The sequence below is a fragment of the Dasypus novemcinctus genome, chromosome Y (assembly GCF_030445035.2).
Source record: "Dasypus novemcinctus isolate mDasNov1 chromosome Y, mDasNov1.1.hap2, whole genome shotgun sequence".
Lineage (NCBI taxonomy): Eukaryota > Metazoa > Chordata > Mammalia > Cingulata > Dasypodidae > Dasypus > Dasypus novemcinctus.
Window position 1 is genome coordinate 31,811,618 of NC_092216.1, and position 23,127 is coordinate 31,834,744.

The following is a 23,127-nucleotide window of genomic DNA, read 5'->3' on the forward strand; positions in this document are numbered from 1 at the left end:
ATTTTTAATGTAATATTATTACAAAGTCAATAAAAAAAAAAAAGATTGATGTTCTAAAATATTACCATTTAAATGTCACTGCTTATTAATCATATGGTTTTTCTTCCAGTCTTTCTTTGCAACCCCCTTTGTTAATTCATTGAAATATTGTTTGTTCATTATTGGCCATCAACTCTGGGATGCTCATTATGGAGGGCTGCCTAGATTGAGTGCCAACACCCATAAAGACAGCTGTTTAAGAATGTTTCAAGAAAGGTTTTAGAAACCAGGTTAAGAATGATGATGTTCCTGAGTTCTTATTTTTCAGTGACAGTATTGTGTTGACTCATGATTCGAGCATCTATGGTGTCATTTGGGATGATATCAAATGTACTGTATTGTCTTCTCTATGCCTATCTGCTTTTTCTTAATATATATGTATTTTTAATCACCCCTTTGCAGCTTTTTTTTTGCTTGCTCTCAGTTCTTTGTGTCCATTCACAGTGCGTTCTTCTGTGTCTGTATTTTTACTTATTTATTTCCCCCTCCCCCCGCTTTGTGGCTTGCTTGCTGTCTGCTCTCTGTGTCCATTTGCTGCATGCTCTCCTGTGTTTTTTTGCTTGTCTCCCTTTTTGTTGTGTCACCTTGCTGACTTGGTGCCCCATGGTGCTTGCAGGTCTGGAGACCTTCTGCAGTGCTTGTGGGCCAGTGGCATTCCATGGCACCCGGGCCAGTAGCTCTCTGCAGCATGTGGCTGAGCCTGCCTTTACAAAGAGGCCCTGGGTTCATGCCATATGGTAGACAGGAGCCCAACTGATTGAGCCACAGCCACTTCCTGCCTGTCTGCTTTTGGTGACTTGCTGAGCTGTGTCCTCAGCCCTCTTAGGATTGACCATGTTATCCTATGTATTGCCACACAACTCAGAATTTTGAGCTGCTCATTTGCATGTGGGAGTACTGTGTGCTTTGGGTACTAATAACTATGCCAAAGTCTGTAATATTCTGGACAGCTAGCTTCCCTAGGCCATGTGACTATGGAGGCTACTTTATAATGATGGGCAGTTTTGGTCTCTTTGTAGGCCCAGGTAATTTGGGTGTAGGTACATACACATGTGCTAGAACTCTCTTGCATGGTTTCTAGCAAGCATATGGTTGTGTGGTAAGTTCATGTCTGTAGGTCACAGTATTATGACACATGGCTGAGTTCACCTTTAGCAGTGCAAGAGTGTGGGTTCACATCTGCACCTCACTTTTACATCTTTTTGCCATCATAGAAAGCAAACCCCAGATCCAGCTGTGGTGAGGACATAACAAGGTCATATACATAGAGCATGCTGCGGTGATGGGTTGTATTTGAGAAAACTGTCCCTGGTAATTGTCCAGTGTAAATGGCACCTAACATCTAGGGAGCTGCTTACGGTCACCCCTTTTGCTCAGAGACAAACTAAAAATTACACCACAGAAACTAAAACTAGAGTACCTGCAAACCCCCTTGCATGCAAAACTTGCACAACTTAGAGAGATCACAGCCATTACCACAGAATGTAGTAACAAGGGCACATTTCCTCCATGGAAACCCTTCATCATACCCCTAATCCTCATCTCACCATGATGCTGTGATTAGCCTGAGTCTCTAGTTTGAAGCCCGAGTCTCTTATATTTGTTTTCTCATCAGACATTGGATGAGCCCAGAACACCTACTTTTTCACTTGCTCTGGAGTTCCCCTGCAATTGTAGAAAAGAAAATTATGAGGATACTATGATGTTGAATAGGGTCTGTTCAGATGGTGATTTTATAAAAACATATAGGAAGCACTAGTAAAGTCAAAGCCCCTATGAATAACCCTGGCAACTAACTTTGGGAGTCAACCTTTTCCTGCAGTATGTGTTTCTCAAATCCATTTTGATGGCAGTTAGCTAAATCCTAATCTGATCAGGAATAATGGTGCTCAAGCATAAATCCACTACCATATGGTTTATGAAACAACACTGCCATTTTAACACTTCCATCGTCTGAGATCTTTTGGTAGACATCTCCCAACTATCCTTCCCCCAAAGAGTGGTTAATTGTGGGGAGCCACCCGCTGTGAAATCTATTTACAGCCTCCAACAACATGGGCAGATTTCACAACTACCTCAGCCCTGCCCCGCCATTTCCTTCTTCTTCCTCCTTGTTTCTTTGTTCTCCCCTTCCTGCCACAACTCTGGTAACCACAGCAGCACGCATGCGCAAGGCATGAAATTCTGCAGACCCAGCGTGAACTTTCAGTCAATTCCCTTCTTGGGCGCCTGCCACCCACAAGACCTGCCTATCACCCATGGACACGTTCCCTTCCCTCAGTATATATTCCCATGTTCTACCCCCAATAAATGAGGCTTGATCAGAATCCTGTCTTGCCTCCATTCTTCTCATCCCCTGCCCCCACTTCTTCCCACAGTCCCCTGGAATCTGCCCCCACCAGATCGGACAAGCAGTGCCCTACGTGGGTGGGGCCAGGAATGAAGTATTCTTGATACACCAACACAACAGAAAACCTGGCCAGGTGATCTCCGTGAACTCAGAAGGCCTGAGAATTCTTGGGCGGAAGACCTGAGCAATCAGCTTGGACAGAAGACCTACGCCATCAGCTTGGGCAGAAGACCTGAGCAATCAGCTTGGGTGGAAGACCTAAGCCATCGGCTTGGGAAGAAGACCTGAGCTATCAGCTTGGGCAGAAGAGACCTTCAGAAGACTGCCTATCTTCTGAAGGCTCAGTAAGTGATCGGCGAGGATGGGGAAGGCATCCTCTAATAATCGTTCCCTTTTCCTGTCTGGCCTGCAGGCCCCACTTAGGACAAGAGGAGTAAAGGTTAATGTTGAAGAACTCTCTAAATTCTTTGCCTTCCTAAAAGAAGTTTATCCCTGGTTTCCACAGGAAGGGAGCATTTACAACTCATAAAGGAGCTACAGCAGCTAAAAGGATTACAACACCATAAATGCAGAAAGGCAGTTAACCACAATCCTTTTATCAACTTCCCACCCACCTGCACCTGCTTAGAAAGACCACCCAGGCATGCATCCCCTGCAGTGAAAAACCCCCCCTTTTTTTGCATATCCGGGTCACCAAAAGGCAAACCGAGGGGCAAAACAATGAGGCAGATAATGAGGCAGATGGTGAGGTGAAGATAGTTCATGTGCATTCCACTTTCCCCTTTAAATCTTTAAAAGAGCTTAAAACTGCCACCTCCAACTATGGGCCCACTGCTCTGTAACAGGCTCAGGAGATTATGAAGGCACTGTACAGCATATGAATTATAACCCTGGCCTATTTGCCCAAATTCAAACTGCAGCCCTTAGGGCCTGCAAAAGGTTGTTCACAAAAGAATGCCCTGCCTCCTCCCTCACTAATATTAAGCAGGGGCCAGAGAAACCCTTTTCAGATTTTGTAGGCAGATGTGCATGGCTGCAGAAAGACTGTTTGGTGATACCAATACAGAAACAGACTATGTAAAGGAAATTGCCTTTGAAAATGTGAATGCGGCTTGTCAGGCCGCAGTTAGACCTTATAGAAAGAAGGAGGACTTGTCTGGTTACATCAGGCTTTGTTCTGAACCTACCAACAAAGCCTTGCTACGGCCACCACTTTAAAAGAGGTTTTACAGCCGCAGCAAATAAGAACTTGTTTTAAGTGTGGTGATCCTGGCCATTTCACCCAAGACTGTCCCTCCCCTGGTATTAACAAAAAGCCTAGTAGTGCCCCTAAAGTCTGCCCTCATTGCTGCTGCAGCCAGCACTGGGCTAGTGGCTGTTGGTCCCAAAAAAACATGCAGGGTCAACCTCTCCCTCCCCATCAGAGAAACAGAACGTGAGGCCAGCTACAGGCCCCGAAACCCAAACAAGCTTATGAGGCAATCAACTTTGTTCCAGCAAATGCCAATCCCTTTCACAACTCTTCAAACTCCCTGCTGTCTACATGACAATGTAGCTCTGGGCTAGTGAGGGCTAATATAGTTAAGCCACTGGAAAGAGAGAAAAACGTGGCAACATTTGTGTTTTGTTTTGTTTCCATGCTAATTCTATTGGGCTTACTTAACCAAGATAATAAAATTAGTACCAAGTTTTTATCAAGGTCTAAAAGGAATTTTCAGTTTTAAATCAATAGTTTTCTCCAGAACTTCAAGTCTCAGTATAGTCTTACAGTAATAATCCAAAAATGTGTGTTAATGGTCTGTCTAAACTGCAAATTAAAAACTTAACTATATTTATGCTGCTCAAGTTATTTTAACTGATTCCTGATAACTAATAATATTTCCAAGCACAAGCTTGCATATTACAAGGCGACATGAATTCCAGAAGAAATCTTAAAAGGTACAATCTAAGATGTGATATAAAACAGAGGATTTAAAAGCAGCTATACCAAGAAAGTAAGAATTATGAGTTGATTGTAAATAAATTGTATGTTTCTGTTAATGTGTTGTAATTGTTTTGTGTTTGTCTGTCTGTTCATTCAGTGTCAGTGTATATTGTGATACCTCCGGATGGTAAATATAAATTAGTAGAAATTTTTAAAAGAGCTCTATTCAAATGGCCAAAAATTAAATAAGCACTTATAGTAATAGTTAAGTTAATTATATTCATACATAAGTTTAAATGTTAATAAGATATCTACAATGATAAAAATTGTAAGTCGTGATTAACAAAATTACTATGCCTTTTCATAGGGGATGGTTCTTGCCTAGATTGAAATGAATGGCTTGTTTTTCTTTGCAGGGTGGTGTGGGGGATGCGAAACTTGAATGAATGTTAAAGAGTTGGGGGTTTGTGGCAATGCTAGCTGAAATTTAATGGGTTTTGCAAGGGTGTGTGTTTTGTCCTAAAGTAGGATGGCTAATTTTTCATAAACTCTTGAAACTTAATTTGCATGTGGCAAGTTGTAGAAGGTATTGTGATAACTTTAAGTAAGGGAATGTGTTCTGTAAAGATAAAATTTGTCTAAAAATGATATAATTATAGTCTATATGGTTATAAATAATTATAAAAGGTCTTATAAAGCATTGTTTAGATTAAAGTGTTTAAGTGGCTATTTCCAAAAGGTCATTATTAAACAAACCTGAATTAATAATAATAATAATAAAAAGTAATTTTATAACAGGGAAGCTTGGCTGCAGCCAGCCTCCCTTGACAATTTGCTTTTAGGAAACTGTTTCTGATATTGCATGCTACTAAGTATTTAAAGTAAAGAAAAGTTCATTATTTTAACAAGCTCATTTAGTGTTCACGGTATTAGGTTATAAAAAGTTTGCTTGATAACTTTGTATGTAGGCTATATGGAATGTATTTTTATTATTAAGGAAATGGGATAATTTTGTCCTAAGATAAAATGATTGGTTATTAAGAAAGGGTAAAATATGGAACAAAACCTGAGTGACCACTAAAAGTGCAGAAGGTTCATGAAAAAGGAAATTTTATAGTTAAAGTTGAATAAGATTTGATGGGTCTATCTATAAAATTTTAAAGGCTTTAGTATCAAGTAGTATGCTGATGCAAAGTTGAAAATTTTTATTCTTTCTCAAGGCCTCTCATCATTAATCTGTTTTGGTAAAAGATCTTATCCTCAATAATCAGTATACAAAGAAGGTCTGTCTTATCAAAATAGCTTCTTGTGCTTCTTCTGCTTATCATTTCCTCGGTGTTCCAAGAAAGGAAAGTTTTATCTCTTTTAAAGGAACATAATGTTCAAAACTGCTTTCTCAAAACCTAATCCTGAACAGTAGCCTTTTATTCCAAACTAATTATAAGAGATTTGTTCTTTTACCTTGAAAGAAAAATTAAAGTAATAAAGTTCTTTTAATATGTTATAAGTAAATAAAAGGTGTTTTGCAGTGTTATAAAATTAACAAGGTTTTCTTCCCTTAAACCCTCTATTAATTAAAGTCATATGAACAAAAGGTTTCTATAAATGCTTAAAAGTGTATAAAGTTACCAATATTTCAGCATAATATTAAAGAGAAGTACAGTGTGGTTATTCATGGTTTTAATTATAATAAAAGAGTATGCGTCACAGAAACAACCTCTTATCATAGATTAAAGTAACAACACTAGTATGCAGCAATCCCAAACACTGCTAGTTGTTGCAAAAAATTAAAGTCCAGCACAGCTATCACTTTGTTTTAAAACTTGCTAAGACTTTCTTTAGTGTCTTCTTACACAAATCAAGCCAGCTGCATTCCTCTATCTATAAAAAACCTAATAATGAACTTTTGCAGTGCTTTTCAAGACTATGTGCATGGCCTAACCATCTTGTACAGTATTTACTGGTTGTAATAGTAATAAAAAAGCAGCATATGTTACTTCTTGAAAAGAACAGGCTTGGAAGACTCCATTCACGTCTGCTCAGCATACTGAACTTGCTGCCATCATTAAGGTGTTAACAATATTTAAGGAACCTTTGAATGTTGTCTCTAACTCTGAATATGTATGCCTTACTTTTTAGCATATTGAAACAGCTCATATCTTGCTACTAATAAGTTATCTCAACTTTTCACTGACTTGCAACATCTCATCAGGTTAAAACAGCATCCTATTTACATTACTTACATACACTCTCATACCTCTTTGCCTAGTCCTATGACAGCAAATAATGCTCGAGCTGATTTATTAGTAGGGTGTTTACAAGGTGCTCATGCTCTAACTCCCATTAATGCTAAAGGCATGCAAAATAAATATCAAAAGTTAACAAAACTACAGGCACAAAAATTATTCACGCTTGTCCTACTTGTGGACCACTAACAGTGGTGCCTTTTCAGGCTGGAACTAATCCCAGAGGCCTGACTCCTAATCAGTTATGGCAGATGGGTGTTACTCACATACCATCCTTTAGTAAACTACAATATGTTCATGTTTATATTGACACTTATTCTCATTTTATGTACACTGCTCCTCAAAGTAAGGAAAGGTTGCATCATGTTCGTTCACATCTATAGTCTGCTTTTGCTGTAATGGGATGCCCTCTAAAAATTAATAATACACCTTCTTACATTAGTAAATCCTTTGAATCTTTCCTTTTAAAATATGGTATTCAATATGTTGCTAATATTCCTTATAATCCTACAGGTCAAGCCATAGTTGAATGCAACCATCATACCCTAAAAACTATGCTTTTAAAACAAAAAGGGGGAAATAGTGTTATTATGACACCAAAAGATTAATTAGCAAAAGCTTTATTTACTTTACATTTTCTTAATGTTTATAATTCACTAACACCTGTGGAATGTCACTCTGGAAAATGTCAAACATCTACAGTAGACACAGGAAATAAAGATCAACCAGTATTCTAGAAAGATATTTTAAGCAATGAATGGAAAAAAGGCAGGATTAAAGTAAGGGGGTGAGGCTATGCTCTTATCATTTCAGAAAATGGAGAACAAAATTAGTTATCTCTAAAAAGGATTAAACCCCAGAAGGAAGAGATGGAGTCTTCTACAACTTCTGATGATGGTGATCGTAAGTAATAAGGAAGCTGCCAGTAATTACACTTATTAGGCCTTTATACCTAAACCCCCATTACTTAGAGTGTTAACATGGAAAAATCCATTCTTTCATATATATCTGAATAAAACCCATATAGTCCCTAAACCAGTTGATAATTGATTGCCAATTAAACCCTATAAAGAAAGACAAAGAATCGATAATCTCATATTACCATTTGATTATCAACCCTTATGCTTTAGTAACCATCCTTCCTATATCTAGGTTAAAAATCAGGCCATAATTATCTTGAAAAATAGTAATACTCAGTTTATTGTGACTTTGTTTCCCTCTTACAATTTAATCATAACCAAGAATCCTACTCATGATTGTCAGAAAATTAACTATAACCCAAAAATGCTCTATTCTATAAAAATGAGGCCTTGCATCCTAGTAGCCATTACCCTGCGACTAACATACTATGGAGAAGGCAAACAAAAAATTTTACTATCTGCATCTGTGTCAAAGAGAGCCACCTTCCTCCCTATATTGGTAAAAAAATTAGCCTCACAGGTTCAGTCACTGCAGCTGCCATGGCAGGTGGTGCTCTTGGTCATGGCCTCATCAGCTTGCAATACTTTAAATAAGAATGACAAATTAGCCTAGAATCCAGTGCACAGTCTCTTGACTCTCTTCAGTGGCAACTAACATCCCTCACCAAGTAGTCCTTCAAAACTGCACAGCCCTTAAGTTACAGCTGAAAAAAGGGGGAACCTGCCTTTTCCTCCAGGAGGAATGCTGCTACTATATAAATGAATCTGGTATTGTTGAGCAAAATGTTAAGAAATTGTGAGAATTGGGGGAAGGAATACTGCCCTCCCAATCAACCTCTCCTTATCTGCCTGGCTCACCTCCCCCCTCGTAATGTGGCTAGGTCCCCTTCTCAGCCCCCTAATCACTCTCCTTTTAATCTGTGCATTTGCACCTTGCCTCCTTAAATTCCTCCAAGAAAGGATGAAGCAAATTTCTGCCCATGTGATGTATCTTGATGCTGTTCATCAATACCAGCCTATCTGGACCGAAGAATAAACAACCAACCTTTGAAAATGCAAATCTCTTATGTTGCCTCATCGCCAACCTGTACCCTAATGGCATTTCCTTGCCTGTCCTCCCTGCCCATGGTCACAACTGCCCCTATTGCAGCTAACCCTTCTTTGTTTAATTAATATTGCTGAACAGTTTCAGTAAGGAAAACAGCTTCAGTGAGGAGTTTAGTGGTTCAAATGAGCAGCAGGTGCCCTAGCCAAACAAGACCAGGGTGGGTGTGGCCTCACCCACTAATCTCAGTACATTATGCATGTCATGCGTGGTGTAGAGCTCCCTGTTATAGCTTGTTATATTTGCAAGTCATTTATCGCTGAGGCGCTGGTCTGGTTAGCCAACGACGGGCAACTGGGCTGACCCATCAGTCAACCTAAGACAGATGTGGCCTTTTGCTGCCATGATTCCCAATGACAGGTAAGACTGATCACTTAACAGGTGCAGCCCCAACCTAAGACAGGCACAGCCCCCCTCAGTACGGGAGCACCTTGCAGCCGCATGTCACCACTGAGCATAAGCCCTGCCCTGACGCAAGCCATCACCAGCTGTTCTTCACATCAGTTCCTAACATATTAAACAGAGAAGGGAGACCTGTGGGGAGTCACCCACTGTAAAATCTATTTACAGCCTCCAACAACATGGGCGGATTTCACAACTACCTCAGCCCTGCCCCACCATTTCCTTCTTCTTCTTCCTCCTTGTTTCTTTGTTTTCCCCTTCCCACCACACCTCTGGTAACCACAGCAGCACGCATGCACAAGGCGTGAAATTCTGCAGACCTGGCACAAATTTTCAGCCAATTCCCTCCTTGGATGCCTGCCACCCACAAGACCAACCTATCACCCATGGACACGTTCCCTTCCCTCAGTATATATTCCCATGTTCTACCCCCAATAAACGAGGCTTGATCAGAATCCTGTCTTGCCTCCATTCTTCTCATTCCCTGCCCCCACTTCTTCCCACAGGCCCCTGGAATCCACCCCCACTGGATCGGACAGTTAATATCTGTAGTTCAGGGAAGCAGATGTGGTTCAAGTGATAAGGCTTCCACCTACCATATAGGAGAACCTGGGTTTTATCACTGGGGCCTCCTGGTAAAAAAGAGAAAGTGAGCCTGTATGGTGAGCCAGTGCCTATGTAGTGAGCCAAGTGCCCTCATGGTGAGCTGTGTGCTCATGTGCTGAGCCGATTGTCCATGTGAATGCCCATGTGCTGAGCCAGTGCCCGTAAAGACATCCAGTGCCCACACAGTAAGCCAAGTGCCCATGTGTTAAGCCAAGTGCCTGTGTGAGTACCTATGCAGTGAGCTAGTGCTCACATGGTGAGCTGAGTGCCTCTATGGTGAGCCAGTGCCTGCTTAGGTGAGTCACACAGTAAGATGATGATGCAACAAAAGAGAAACAAAGGGGAAAGTCAAAGTGAAGGGCAGCAGAGACCAGGAACTGATGTGGCACATGTGAAAGGGTACCTCTCTCCACATCAGAGGTCCCCAGGACTGAGTCCTAGTGAATCCTAGAGGAGAAAGATGAGAAGACAAGACAAAAATGCAGAAGGTCATACAGTGAATGGGCACAGACAGTAAGAACAGTAGGATGGGGGTGGGAGTGGGGCTGGGGGAGGAGAAGAAAAATATAATTATGCTGTAGTCTAATCTTTAAAAATATTTATAATTCATACCATCATATAATAAGTGCTGTACTCAAATTTAAAAAAGGACAAATCTGAGAAAGGAACATTTCTATCTTAGACAAAAACAGATGACTTCACCTCAACATTAAATGGGACCTCCTCAACCACCCTGTCACTAGAAGGTTCCTCTACTAGGTCTTCCATGGGAGCTAGGGGGACACAAAATAATGATCAGTACACTGGGGTGCAGCTCCTGCATTACTCAGGGCACTTTGCTTTGCCCAGACAAGAGGCTACAATGTGCAAACAAGGATGGTGGAGCTACCCAGAAACCCTTCATGTAGGAAAGAGAGACAAAGGAGAGAGTGGAATGTAATCAGAATAGAATCCTTGGCTTTGTAGCTGAAGACAATCTAAGTCAATGTGAAATAGTTCATGTATAAGTGATACTAAACTATACAGTATGATGATATATATCCAACCTATTCTGAAGTCCAAGGAAATCGTCAGTATCACACTGACTTCAAGAAATACTGCTTCAGCCTCACAGCCTTGTTGACTTTTAATATCCCATCCATTCTAGAGGATTTTTTAAAAAATTTCAATGTGCTATGTAATAGAAAATTTGCCAGTTTACCCATTTTTACAGCATGTACAATTTACTTGAATCAATTACATTTACAGTGTTTTGTAACTGTCACCAAACATTCAATTCCAAAACTTTCTCATTACCTGAAACAGAAACTCTGTAATTATTAGCTATTAAGCCCATTCTACTTTCTGCTAGTCCCTGGTAATAAACTCTAATCTCCTATCTGTTTCTGTGAATTTACTTTTTCTTAGCTTTCAAATAATTGCAATCACCAACTGTTTTACTTTTGTGTCTGCCTTATTCAGTACTTTTTTAGTAGTATGTATCAGAACTTCAGTACTTTTTATGGCTCAATTATGTTCCATTGTATGGATATGCCACTTTTAAAAAAACTCATTCCTCTATATGAGCACACTTAGGTGGTTTCCAGCTTTTCGGTATTGCAAATAATGCTGCAATAAATACTGGTTTCGAGTACCTCTTTCAGCCTCTGTTTTTAATTCTTTAATATATAAACCTAATAGGTAGCTGTCATATAGTAGTTCTAGATTTAGCTTTTTGAGGGAATGTCAAACTATTTCCCGAATTGGCTGCTTTATTTTAGATTCCTATCCCCAATATATGGGGATTCCAGTTTACTCATATCCACATCTCTATTTGTTATTTTCTAGTTTTGTTTCTTTCTAAAATATTAGCCACCCTACTTATTAAAAATGGAATCTCCATTTCCTTAAAGACTAACCCTCTTCAACTGCTGCTGGGAATGTGGAATGGTGCAGCCATTTTGGAGGATGATTTGGCAGTGCTCAAAAGAGTTATTATAGAATTGCCATATGATTGTGCAATCCCACCACTGGGTATATATGCAAAAGAATTGTGACCAGCAACAAATGAATGGATAAGCAAATGTGGTTTATACATACAATGGAATATTACTCAGCTGTAGGAAGGAATGGCATGTTGATATATGTGACAACATAGATGAATCTTTACCTTATGTTGAGTGAAGTAAGCCAGTCACTAAAGGCAAATACTTCTTGACCTCACTGATATGACCTAAGTTTATTTAGGAGACTCACAGAGAGTCTGGAAGATAGTTTAAAGGAGACAGAAAGGGAGTTGAGTGTGCTGAACCAAGCTCAATATGGGCAGAGCCTGTGATAAGGCAGAAAGGGGTGGTTTGGCAGTGGATGGGGTGATGGTGATGCAGGGATATGAGTGGGTTGATGGAACTGGAATGGAAGGGTGAGCATGGTGGAAGTATTTAATTTGGACTGTATGGAATTGTGGAAGTCTTGGAGGAAGGAACAAGTGTACTTGGGGTTTGTTGGTTTGTGTTGGGACTACAAGGATGGGAATGTTCTTTTGGCAAATACAGCAGGTAGGTCACTGGTGCAGTGTACCGGTGCTAGGGGGGCATACAGAAAAGGATGCCCCTGGGGGATGCTTCAGAGGAATATGAATATGTTCATCTTGTCATAAGGTGTTATATCAGTGGATGGAGACCCACAAACAATGAGAAAATATTCAAATTCCATCCTGGGAATCCTGCTATATACTCAAAGAGAGGGGCAAGAATCTCTAGAGTACATGGGCAGTGCCAAATAAAAGCAGACCAATATGTCAAAGCCTCATTATTAATGCATAAGACTATGAACCTTATTCTTGGAAAATTTGAAACTTAGTGGCTAACATAGGTTCTGAGGGAAGAGGGAGGGAAGAATAGATGGATCATAGGCCATTTTGAGGGCATTGGAACTGTTCTGTGTGATTTTGCAATGATGAATACAGATGATTGTACATTGTGTGAAAATGTATAAAAGTATGATGCAAAGTGTAAACCATAATATAAACCATTGACCATAGTTTGTAGCAATGCTTCCATTTTTTTTTTCAATTGTAGCAGATGAACCCTACTTATGTATGATATTGCTAATAGGAATAAATATGAGATGGGAAGAGGTGCAGTATATGGGAATCACCTATATATTCTTCTATTTTCTTCTCTCTTTTTTTAGGTACCAGGACCAGGGAGTGAAACCCAGACTTTGTAAGTGGGAAGCCAGTAGTCAACCACTGAGCCACATCAGTTCCTTTGAGTTGTTTTTGTGTGTGTGTGTTTGCTTTTTTCATTTACTTTTTGTTTGTCTTTGTTTTTAGGAGGCACTGGGAATCATACTGGGACCTCCCATGTGGAGAGCAGGCATTCAAACATTTAAGCCACATCTGCTCATTCCCTATATTTTTGATGTGACATTTCTGTAACCTAAAGCTTCTTTGAAGATAAAGTGAAAAAAAATAAGATGTTGGGGGAAGATACAGATGAAATTGTAAGTATACATAAAAAATAACAGATATTAAGGTGATGAAAGTCACAATGCAAAAAACTTTTGACTTTCTTTATGGGGAGGTTTTGAACTACACAAAAGTTACAGCTATGGCAGGGGAGGTCTACTGGTGCAGGGTGACAGTGAGGGACAGATGCATGGGGAAGGGTGCACCTCAGGCATGCCTCTAGGGATTATGAATGTGTCCATATGGTCATGGGGTGTTATCTCAGTAGATGGAACCCATGCAATAACCAACAAAACTTTCAATTCCCATTCTTGGAGCCCTGCTACATTTTCTAATACAGTGGCAAGAATATTTTCAATACATCATCAGAACCTAGCTAAAAGAGGACAGACCAATATGCCAGGCCCTTGATATTAATGCTGGTAGTTATGAACTTCATTCTTGTAAAATTGAAACTTAGCCTAGTGATATATACTGCCTAAGAGTTACCTTCTAAAAATGTGTATGTTGCTCAAATGTGGCCTCTCTCTAAGCCAAACTCAGCATAGAAGTCTGCTTTCTCCCCAGCATGGGGCATTACTCCCAAAGATGGGCCCCCTTGGCACTGAGAGATTGTTACCAATTGCCAACTAGAGATACATTTGTAAAAAGACCTTGACCAAGAGAGGGAATATTAAATACAAATGAGTGTTTATGGCTAGGATACTTCAATATGAGTCAGGAAGTCATTCCAGAGGAAAGTTTAGGCAGGTCACAGGAGGATCTCTGTGGCTGCCACAGTAAATAATGCCTCAGGCAGGAGTGTTCCTGAGGGCTCTAAAGACATCTGGACATTCTAGCCAGGGCAGATATCCCCAGGAAATTGGCAACCCATCATTGGGACTTATCTTGGAAACTCTGGACCATGGTTAGTAGCAGTGCTTCAAGATTTATAAAAAATGTCCCACATTAATGAAAGATGTTTTTAATGGGTAAAGTGTGAGGGGGTGGAAGTGGGGTATATGGGAATCCCACCTAATTTTGCTTTAACTTTCATGTAATCTAAAATCTCCTTAAAAATAAAGGGAAAAAAGACCATGAGTACATATAGGTAAAGCCCTTAGAAAACTGTGGTACAGTGTCAATTTTATATGAATACTCAATTACTCAATCCAAAAGGATGTGCAAAAACTTAACTGTTGTTACTTGAGACACAGAACCTAGAGGGCTAAAGAAAATGGAGGGTAGGTCAATCAGATTTCAATATACAGTCCTGCATACATTTTAAATTTCTTATTAATGCATTATTTTTGCTGCTATTTTGTATGAAAACCCTACTGTCCCAAATTGTGGAATAAAACAATTTCAGTAGGTTTTTGTATCACATCTTTAGCAATCCAGAGAGGCACATTGATGAGGTCCATTTGTGCTTTCTGGAGTCTGAAGCTTCAACGCAGAGTCATGGCTATAGGTAGACTGGAAATGTCTGGGCTAATTTCACCCATGACTGCTCAGAAGCTATATTTTGCCTAGAAGCCTCTGTGAGCCTTCCACATGTATCTGTTACAGCAGCACCTTACTTCCCAGCACTATATGTGTTTAGTTTCTTAGCACTTCTATAATACATTGCCACAGACTGGGTGGTTTGAGAACACAAACTTAAACCTTCACAATTCTAAGGACAAAAATTCCAGCATTAATGTGTCCACAGCACCATACTCTGTGTCTCTCTCTGAAGATCCTTGCTAGGAACCATTCCTTGACTCTTCCAGCTTCTGGTGGCTCCAGGTGTCCTGGCTCCTGGCAGCATGACTCTAATTTCTTCCTTATCTTCACCTGGCCTGCTTCTCCAGTGTTGGTCCATCTTCACACAGCCTTCTCCTCTCTGTCTCTTCCCTTCTTGTAAGTGCACAAGTTGTATTATATTGCAGTTCACCCTGATTCAGTAGACCTCATCTTAATCGCATTTGCAAACATCTTATTTCCAAAAGTGGTCACACTCACAGGTACCAAGGTTTTCTCAATGTAATTTGGAGGGACACAATTCAACCACTGATGTTCTGTCATGGTAGGACCATGACAATATGCCTTTGTCAAAATGCACAAAGCTGAGGATTAGGAAGAGTGAGCCTCCAAAACACTGTATCAATACTGTCCCTTCAATTGTTCATACCACAGTGATGAGAGTTATTAACAGGGGAAACTGCTGGCTCTAGACTGGGAGGGTGGCAGGGGAATATGTGGGAATTGTTTGTATTCCCTACAGTTTTTATGTGAATCTAAAACTTCTCTTAAAAATATATCAGATTTTTAATAATCTCACAGCACTTTTTCAGAAGACAACTCTTCCTACTAATGTTCAGAAATAGACTGACCAAACATTAACTTAAAATACAATCTACCAGTAAATGTGAACCAACTTTAGTTGTAACTACATTTTTAATTATGTGGTTGTGGCACTACTGACTCATTACTAAAAGCAAAATTTCACATGTGAATTAAGAAAACTATCATGGCTTAACCTTTTTAAAGGTTTTTCTCAATATGGAATACTTTGTATCTACAGTCAACATTACTGATGCAATAAAATAATTGCATTTCTACTGTACTGTCTGTGGAATACTTTCTAGGGAATGTTTGAGAACACTCCCTTTTCTTTGGCCAGATGCTGATTTTGAGGTTCCCAACTGAATGGGATTGTCAGATAGTAGATTTTTTGGACTGGGTAGCAAATTTTCTTTTTTCATGCTTGAGACAAGAACTGGGAAAGGCATTCACAAGAGAACTTTCAGGTGACATCTTACCAACAGATGAATGTAGGAAATCATTATTAATTTATTTACAGTTCACACTATGATCCCTTATTTACAGTCTACACAGGTGTCCCACTTGAGTCAAAGGTGGGTTTTAAAAAAAGTTGTAATTTGGGGTTCACTTTAGACACCCAAAAGACAGATGTAGGGTACTTTATATAGATGACACAGCATAGGAAGGCAGCAGAGCACAGTGACCAAAAGCATGGGTGCCAAGGTCTGGTCAACTGTGTTCAAATCTCATTCAGAGGCCACCCAAAACAGGGAACATTATGTAAACTCTTTATGTGTCCAGTTTTTCATGCTGTCTTTTGAAGATTTTAGCCAGACCTGCTTATTAGTTTGTACTATGAGACTAAAAATAAGCAAATGTAAGGAAATCCTTAAGAAAAATGCCCAGTATATCATAAAAGCCCCAGAAGAGTTCACTTATTAAATGTTGGGAGGAATTTGCAAGAAACTTGCTAGTGCTTCCCTCCAGAGTGGGTGCCTGATGGTTCCAGGACAAGGGGGATGGACACTGACTTTCAGCCCTCAGTGGGATGATCCTTTACAGCTCACAGAGAACACATGCTCTGTTCTGAGATCCCACATCAACCCTGTGTGGTCAACAACACTGCTGAGTGAATGATTCTAGTCAGGAAATGTAGTCAGTGCCCCCACTCAGCAGATACTGGGGTTACAAGTTACCTCCCAGGAGCTGTGGAGAAAGGCCTGCCAACTACTTTATTACAGGAGAGAGAGTGGTTCAAACCCTCACCCTGCCTTCTGCATAAGTGAGTTCTCTGACCCAAACCATGACTCAGGTTTCCCCTCATAGAGTTCCTCTGAAGGACCAGGGAACAACAAAACTTGTGAACATCGTGCCCCAAATACTCCCACTGTCAGCTGCCTCATGTGAGCCTTCCTGGGGGCATGTAATCTCTCCTAGTGATCAGGGGTGTGCTTGATTCCCATCCTGGCTCAGAACCCACCTTTTCACAAAGAGCTGCCACATGAGAGCTCTGCAAAGAATGTGCTCTCCTTGCACTCAAGTTTGAACAAGCAGTGGCAGAGGAGAGAGTCCCATCCATAGCTATCCCCACCCAGGACTTTCCTCAGCACCTCTAGCCTCCTTTCTTTGGGCCCCAATTGCTCATGTACTAAGGGATGTCCCTTCTTCTCCCTCCCCCAGGCTGCACTCAGTTACCTGCATCCTCTGCTATTAAACCCCCGGAAATCCCACCATGAAATCTGGCAAAATCATATGCCCTTTTAGGTAAAGATAGACAATCCATTAATGAGAAAGGATAGTGAAGGGAATCACTCCATTTAAATTCAACATTTGTCTTACTTATGCTCTAGCTTCCTAAACCATGGAACCACTAAAAAGTCTAATATGTGTTATTATGGTCAACATCTAAAGAAGCTTATTTTGTGATGTAAAACACAATGGAAAAAAATTATTCTATTTTCCCCATACTTACTATTGAAGAGCATACAGTGCAGTGAGAAAATCAGTAGGTAACTTCCTAAAATGAAAATTTTGGATAACCCCCAAGGATTAAAGGAAATATGTATATTGGTTTATAAACTGACATTTGGAAACTCAAGTTCTTATAGCTAGGTTTGGAAAACTAGTTATATGAATGGTACTAATATACCCCAAGTATACTGAGTTATATATACACTTAATGATGAATAGATGTTGAAAAGGGTGTTAAAAACATCTTTAGTACACCTCATCATATGAAATGCATCCTTTCTGGTCCCTACCAATCCAGATTCACTCCATATTCTGCAATAATTATTTTACTACATCCCTGCTGAGTAAAATAACATTAACACAGACATGGTCTTGAGGAAGAGAGTGAATGGTAAAAAAACTTTATAAGAAATGCTAAATTTTTCTAAAGGGAGACTCATTTTGAGGCAACCAGCTTGATAGATGGATCTAAAATATAAAATAAGGATTAAGAGAAAAGTATAAATCACATCTAAAACTCTTTAGGACAAATTGGAGAGGAGAAACTAGAAGAAAAGTGAATCAGATTTTGTGGAAAAATTTCCTGCCAATTTTTTGGGATTGAATTAATCATGTAGGCCAATATGATCATACCTCTTAAGCAGCAATTGAGATTTCCCATCTCTATGTACTGTGGAAACTAAGCTGGGAGCTTTTCCACCTGCTACCAACTCCAAATCTCTCTGGGCATAGAGTGACAGTTAGGACCATGAGCCTTATGTGCATCATGAGATAACCATGGCAACCGGTCATCACAGAATTTTCAAAGGGAATGTATTCTCCGTATTGCAAGGTCCAACTGCTGCTGTGTGGCCATTTTACTTGGCCATCAGCATTGAATGGGTGTTTCAATGTCTCAACATCCTCTCCAATATTTTTTATTTTCTGTTTCTTAATAACACCATTATAGTGAGTGTGACATGGTATTTCAGTTTGGTTTTGAGTTGCATGTCCATAATAGCTAATGAAGGTAAGCATCTTTTCATGTGCTTTCTGGTCATTTGTGTATACTCTTTGGAGACACAAGTCTTTTCCCAATATTTAATTGGGTTTTCTTTCATTGTATTGTTGAGTTTTAGGATTTCTTTGTATAGTCTAGATATTAAACCCTAATTGGATATATAGTTTCCAATTGTTTTCTCCCATGGAATGAGTTGTCTTTTCATTTTCATGATAAAATTATTTTAGGTGAAAAACTTTTTAATTTAGATGAGGTCTTATCAATTTTTCCTTTGTTGCTTGTGCTTTGGGTGTAAAGTCTAAGAAACCATTGCCCAACATGAAGTGCTGAAGATCATTTCCTATGTTTTCTTCTAGAAATCTTATCTTACTAGTTCTTTTAGATCTTTATACATTTTCAGTTAATTTTTTGTATATGAGATGAGATCAGGGTCCTCTGTCATTGTTTTACATTTGGATATCCAGTTCTCTTAGCATCATTTATTGAATAGACTATTTTGAGTGGACTTGGCAGCCTTGTCAAAAATCAATTGGCCATAGTTATGAGAGTCTATTTCTGAATAATTTTGAGGGCCCATTCAGTTCAATTGGTCTATGTATCTACTTGTCCCAGGACCATGTTGTTTAGGCCACTGTAGCTTTGTAATATGTTTTAAAGTGAAGAAGTGTGTGTCCTCTGAGTTTGTTTTTCATGATGGTTTTGGCTTTTGGGGACTGTATGTCCTTCCAAATAAATGTGTTGACTTGTCTTTTCCATTTCTACAAAGTTGTTTATTGCAATTTTCATTGGGACTGCATAGCATCGGTAATTCATATATCTTGGTATATTTAACCTTCCAATCCATGAGCAGGGAATATCCTTCCATTCTCTTAAAAATTCTTTTTGTATTCATAATTTTGAAGTTTCCTATGCATAATTCCTTTACATCCTCAGTTAAATTTATTCTGGTAGTTGGAAATGGACTTCTTTCTTTCATTTCTTCCTGAAATTATACATAAATACTACTGATTTGCTCATGTTTATCTCAACAAACAGCACTTTGCTGGAATTGTTAGCTTGAATAACTTTGTTGTACAATGTACAGGACTTTCTATATATAAGATCCTGTCATTTGCACGTAGAAAGTTTTACTTCTTTTCCTAATTGTATGTCTTTAATTTCTTTTTCTTGCTTACTTGGCTCTGCCTACAACATCCAGTACAATGTTGAATTACATCGGTGACATTGGGCATCCTTGTCTCATTCCAGATCTTGGAAAGTTTTCAATCTTTCACCAGTGATATGGTGTTTGCAGTGGTGTTTTTCAAGTATGCCCTTTATAATGTTGGTGAAGTTTCCTTTTATTCTTATTTTTTCTGAGTGATTTTAGGAAGAAAGGATGCTGGATTTTGTCACATGCCTTTTCTGCAGTAATTTAGATGATATTGTTTTTTTTCCCCCTTCATTTTTGTTTTTTAAACTCTCCAATCTTTGTGATTTCTTTCTGCTTGTGTTGGATTTAGTTTGTGCTGTTGTTTTGTTAGTTCCTCCTGATGTGCAGTTCAGTGTTTGACTTTTGCTCTTTTTTCTTTTGTAGTTTAAGCATTTAGGGCTATAAATTCCCCTCTCAGTACTGCATTTGCTACATCCTGTAAGTTTTTGTATGTGGTGGTTTTGTTTTCAATCATCTCAGAATGTTTCCTAATTGCTTTCCTGCTTTCACCGTTGAGATAGTCCTTAAAAATGCTGCTTTCTCAAAGCTGTTGGGGGAGAGAATCAATGCCCAAAGGATGTTCATGAGCCACCAGAATGGCCCCAATGCTGACACAATTTCCTGACTCTACATTTCAAACCCTAACAATTATGTCATTTCCTTCACATGAACCCCCCCAAAGGTCTAGATGAAGTCCAGACTTGTAGCCCTCTTCCCACAGCATTTTTACATTATGTGTCACCTACTTTGGTGAGCCTCTCTGACAGTCAAGTGACCTCCCTGAGTGACTCGTGGTCTATTTGGCTCCCCAAGCTGGTGCAGAACCCTGGACATCCCAGACCAACTGCTACATGGCAGCTCCTCAAATGATTAGCTTCACCTTCCACTGAGCAACCCTGGGTGATCAGTTGATGTTCATCAACAGGGATAGTGACCCACTGCACCAGGGCTTTTTGGTTCAATGGATGAAGTCTGGAAGCCCCCAGCTTTTTCCCTGGCTAAGGTCTTCAATCCTGTCTGAGTAGCCTGGATTGAAAATAGGCGTAGAGTTCACAAGCACTAATTATGTACCTTCTCTGCAAGTGTTCTTCCTCACCAAACCAGGTCCATTCTGGAAGATATGGGTCTGAGACCTTACAGTCCTTATGAATTTTACTGACCATTACTGATACTACATGCCTTTTTCTTTACTGTTTCACAAGCTGAACTCACTACAGATCTGTGACAGTTAGGCTAATGTGTCAACTCAGCCATGTAATTGTGCCCAGTTGTTTGGTCAAGCAAGCACTGACCTAACTGTAATACAAGAGCATTTATGAACTTTAGTCACCATTGACTCTACTGCAGTGGTAAATCATGGATAGCTGGTTATAATTACATCAGTCAGGGGCATTGCCATCAGCAGTGAGTGATGCTTAACCCAATCAGTTAAATGCCACCCAACATTAAGAAAGCAAAAACCCAATTAAAAGTTATTAACAACCATGATTGTAACATTCTTACATCAATATCAAAATGTACGTGTTAAGGCTAGGGGAGTACAGAAGAGATATACTAAATGTATGCTATGGACCATATTTAGTGGTAATAGTCTGATGATAAATCTCATAATCTGTAACAAATGAATGTTCCACAATGGTGTGGTTGTTGAAGGCTTGTAGTATGGGAATTCTGCATATCAGCATGATTGTTTTGTAAGTTCACAACTTCTTTTATATATATATGGGGGAAGTGATTCTGGCATTGAAAGAGAATTGCCCAGCCCATCTTTGTACAGCCAATATGTCCCAGAATTTGTCAAGAACCTTCACTGGACTTTCATTGCAGCCCCTGGTTGCAGCCTGCCTGAGGAACCTGGACTTGTGAATCCCCATGGCTGTGTGAGAGATTCTTATAGAATCACATGCTATTGACATAATTTCTTGTTGGTTCTATTTCCCTAGAGAACATTGACTTATACAGCTTTGTACAGGGAGTGGTGTTTTTTTTTCCCAATTTCTACTCAATTTATTCATTTTTTAAAAAGATATTACATTAAAAATATATATATATATGAGGTCCCCATTCACCCCCACCACCCCCACCCCACCACTCCCCCCTCAGTAACACTCTTCCCCATCATCATGTCACATCCATTGCATCTGGTGAGTACATCTCTGGGCATCGCTGCACCCCATGTCCCGTGTTCCACACCATAGCCCACACTTTCCCATGTTCCATCCAGTGGGCCATGGGAGGGCATACAACATCTGGCAATTGTCCCTGGGGTACCACCCAGGACAACTCCAAGTCCCAAGAATGCCTGGGAGTGGTTCTTGAGGAACAGAGTCTTTACATGGGGTGTCTGAGGTGGTTTTGGGAGTTTTGCAATAGTCCCTTTAATTGAACTCAAGGGAACTGACAATTCCCTTTCCAATAACAAAGAGGCTGCTAATGGTTTATGGTGTGAGTTTAGCAATTGAGATGCACAGATAGCATCACTGGATTCCCCTACTTCCATACTTATAAGAAGCAAGGATCTGGGTGAGAGTGTTTTCAATACCTTAACAGAGTTCTGTGCAGTCAAACAGTGTAATGATGTTGGCTGGCTCCTCCTAGATAGTCTGGATAGTGTTACAAAAGAACGAGATGAGTTAAAGGCTTCAGATTTGAAACTTAAACTCCACATGGATGATGCAAAAGTTTCTATGTGTGCTCTGAAAGAAAATCTTGTCTCCTGTGCCACAGGCTTGAAATATCTGAGAACCAAACTCAGACTCTCATTGTATGAGTAATGGAGTTACAAAGAAAACTAAAATCCCAATGCTGCAGGGTTTCTTCAAACTGAAGACTTTGATTGGAAAAGAGTGGAATTCAGAGAATTGGGATGGACATATATGGGATGATGATATTGATGGAGACATTGAAACCCTGAATTCTGCTGCGACTTTATCACATAAGCCTGCCATGGCCTGCCCTGTCCAGATCATACCTTGCCAACCTTGTATCATCCAACCTCCAGCCTGCTCCAGGGAGTCTGAAACAACTTCCAGCCCTGAGGTGGGTACCAGCCAAACTGAAGCCTGCCCTGCCCAGCCTCTGGCCTGCCCCAAGGAGTCTGGACCTCCTCCCAGCACTGAGACATGTACCAGCCAAACTCCAGCATGCATTGCCTAGCCTCCAGTCTGCCCTGAGGAAACTACCTTCCAACCCCTGCCTGAAGAGATTAATCCTGTCTCACCAGAAGAAAATGCAAGAGAATGCCATGAGGTCAGTAGCTTGCAAGGCATTTCTAATCCTTCTCCTTACCCACCCCCACCACCTCTCTTGTATTTGAGACCTATTACTAGACTAAAATCACAACAAGACCCCAAAGGTGAAATACAAAGTGTGACCCATGAGGAAGTAATGTATACTCAGAATGGCATGAGTTTTCAACTTATATAGACAGAAATCATGGGAATATGTGTGGGAATGGATACTAAGGGTATGGGATAATGGTGGAAGAAATATAAAGTTGGATCAGGCTGAATTTATTGATATGGGCCCACTAAGCAGAAATTCTGGATTCCGTGCTATAGCTGGATGGGTTAGAAAGAGCTTTAATAGTTTGTTTGGGTGGCTGATTGAAGCATGGGCCAAAAGATGGCCTAGCA

The 23,127-nt window shown here is 40.0% G+C and overlaps 1 long non-coding RNA gene across 1 annotated transcript; it reads left to right on the forward strand.

Annotated features, from left to right (window-relative positions):
• Positions 1 to 9,830: 9,830 nt before the first annotated feature.
• Positions 9,831 to 22,859, forward strand: LOC139438410 (uncharacterized). Its single transcript, XR_011648084.1, has 4 exons — positions 9,831 to 10,105; positions 12,767 to 12,798; positions 12,909 to 13,078; positions 22,220 to 22,859. It is a non-coding gene; the product is annotated as an uncharacterized lncRNA (long non-coding RNA).
• The last annotated feature ends 268 nt before the right edge of the window (positions 22,860 to 23,127 follow it).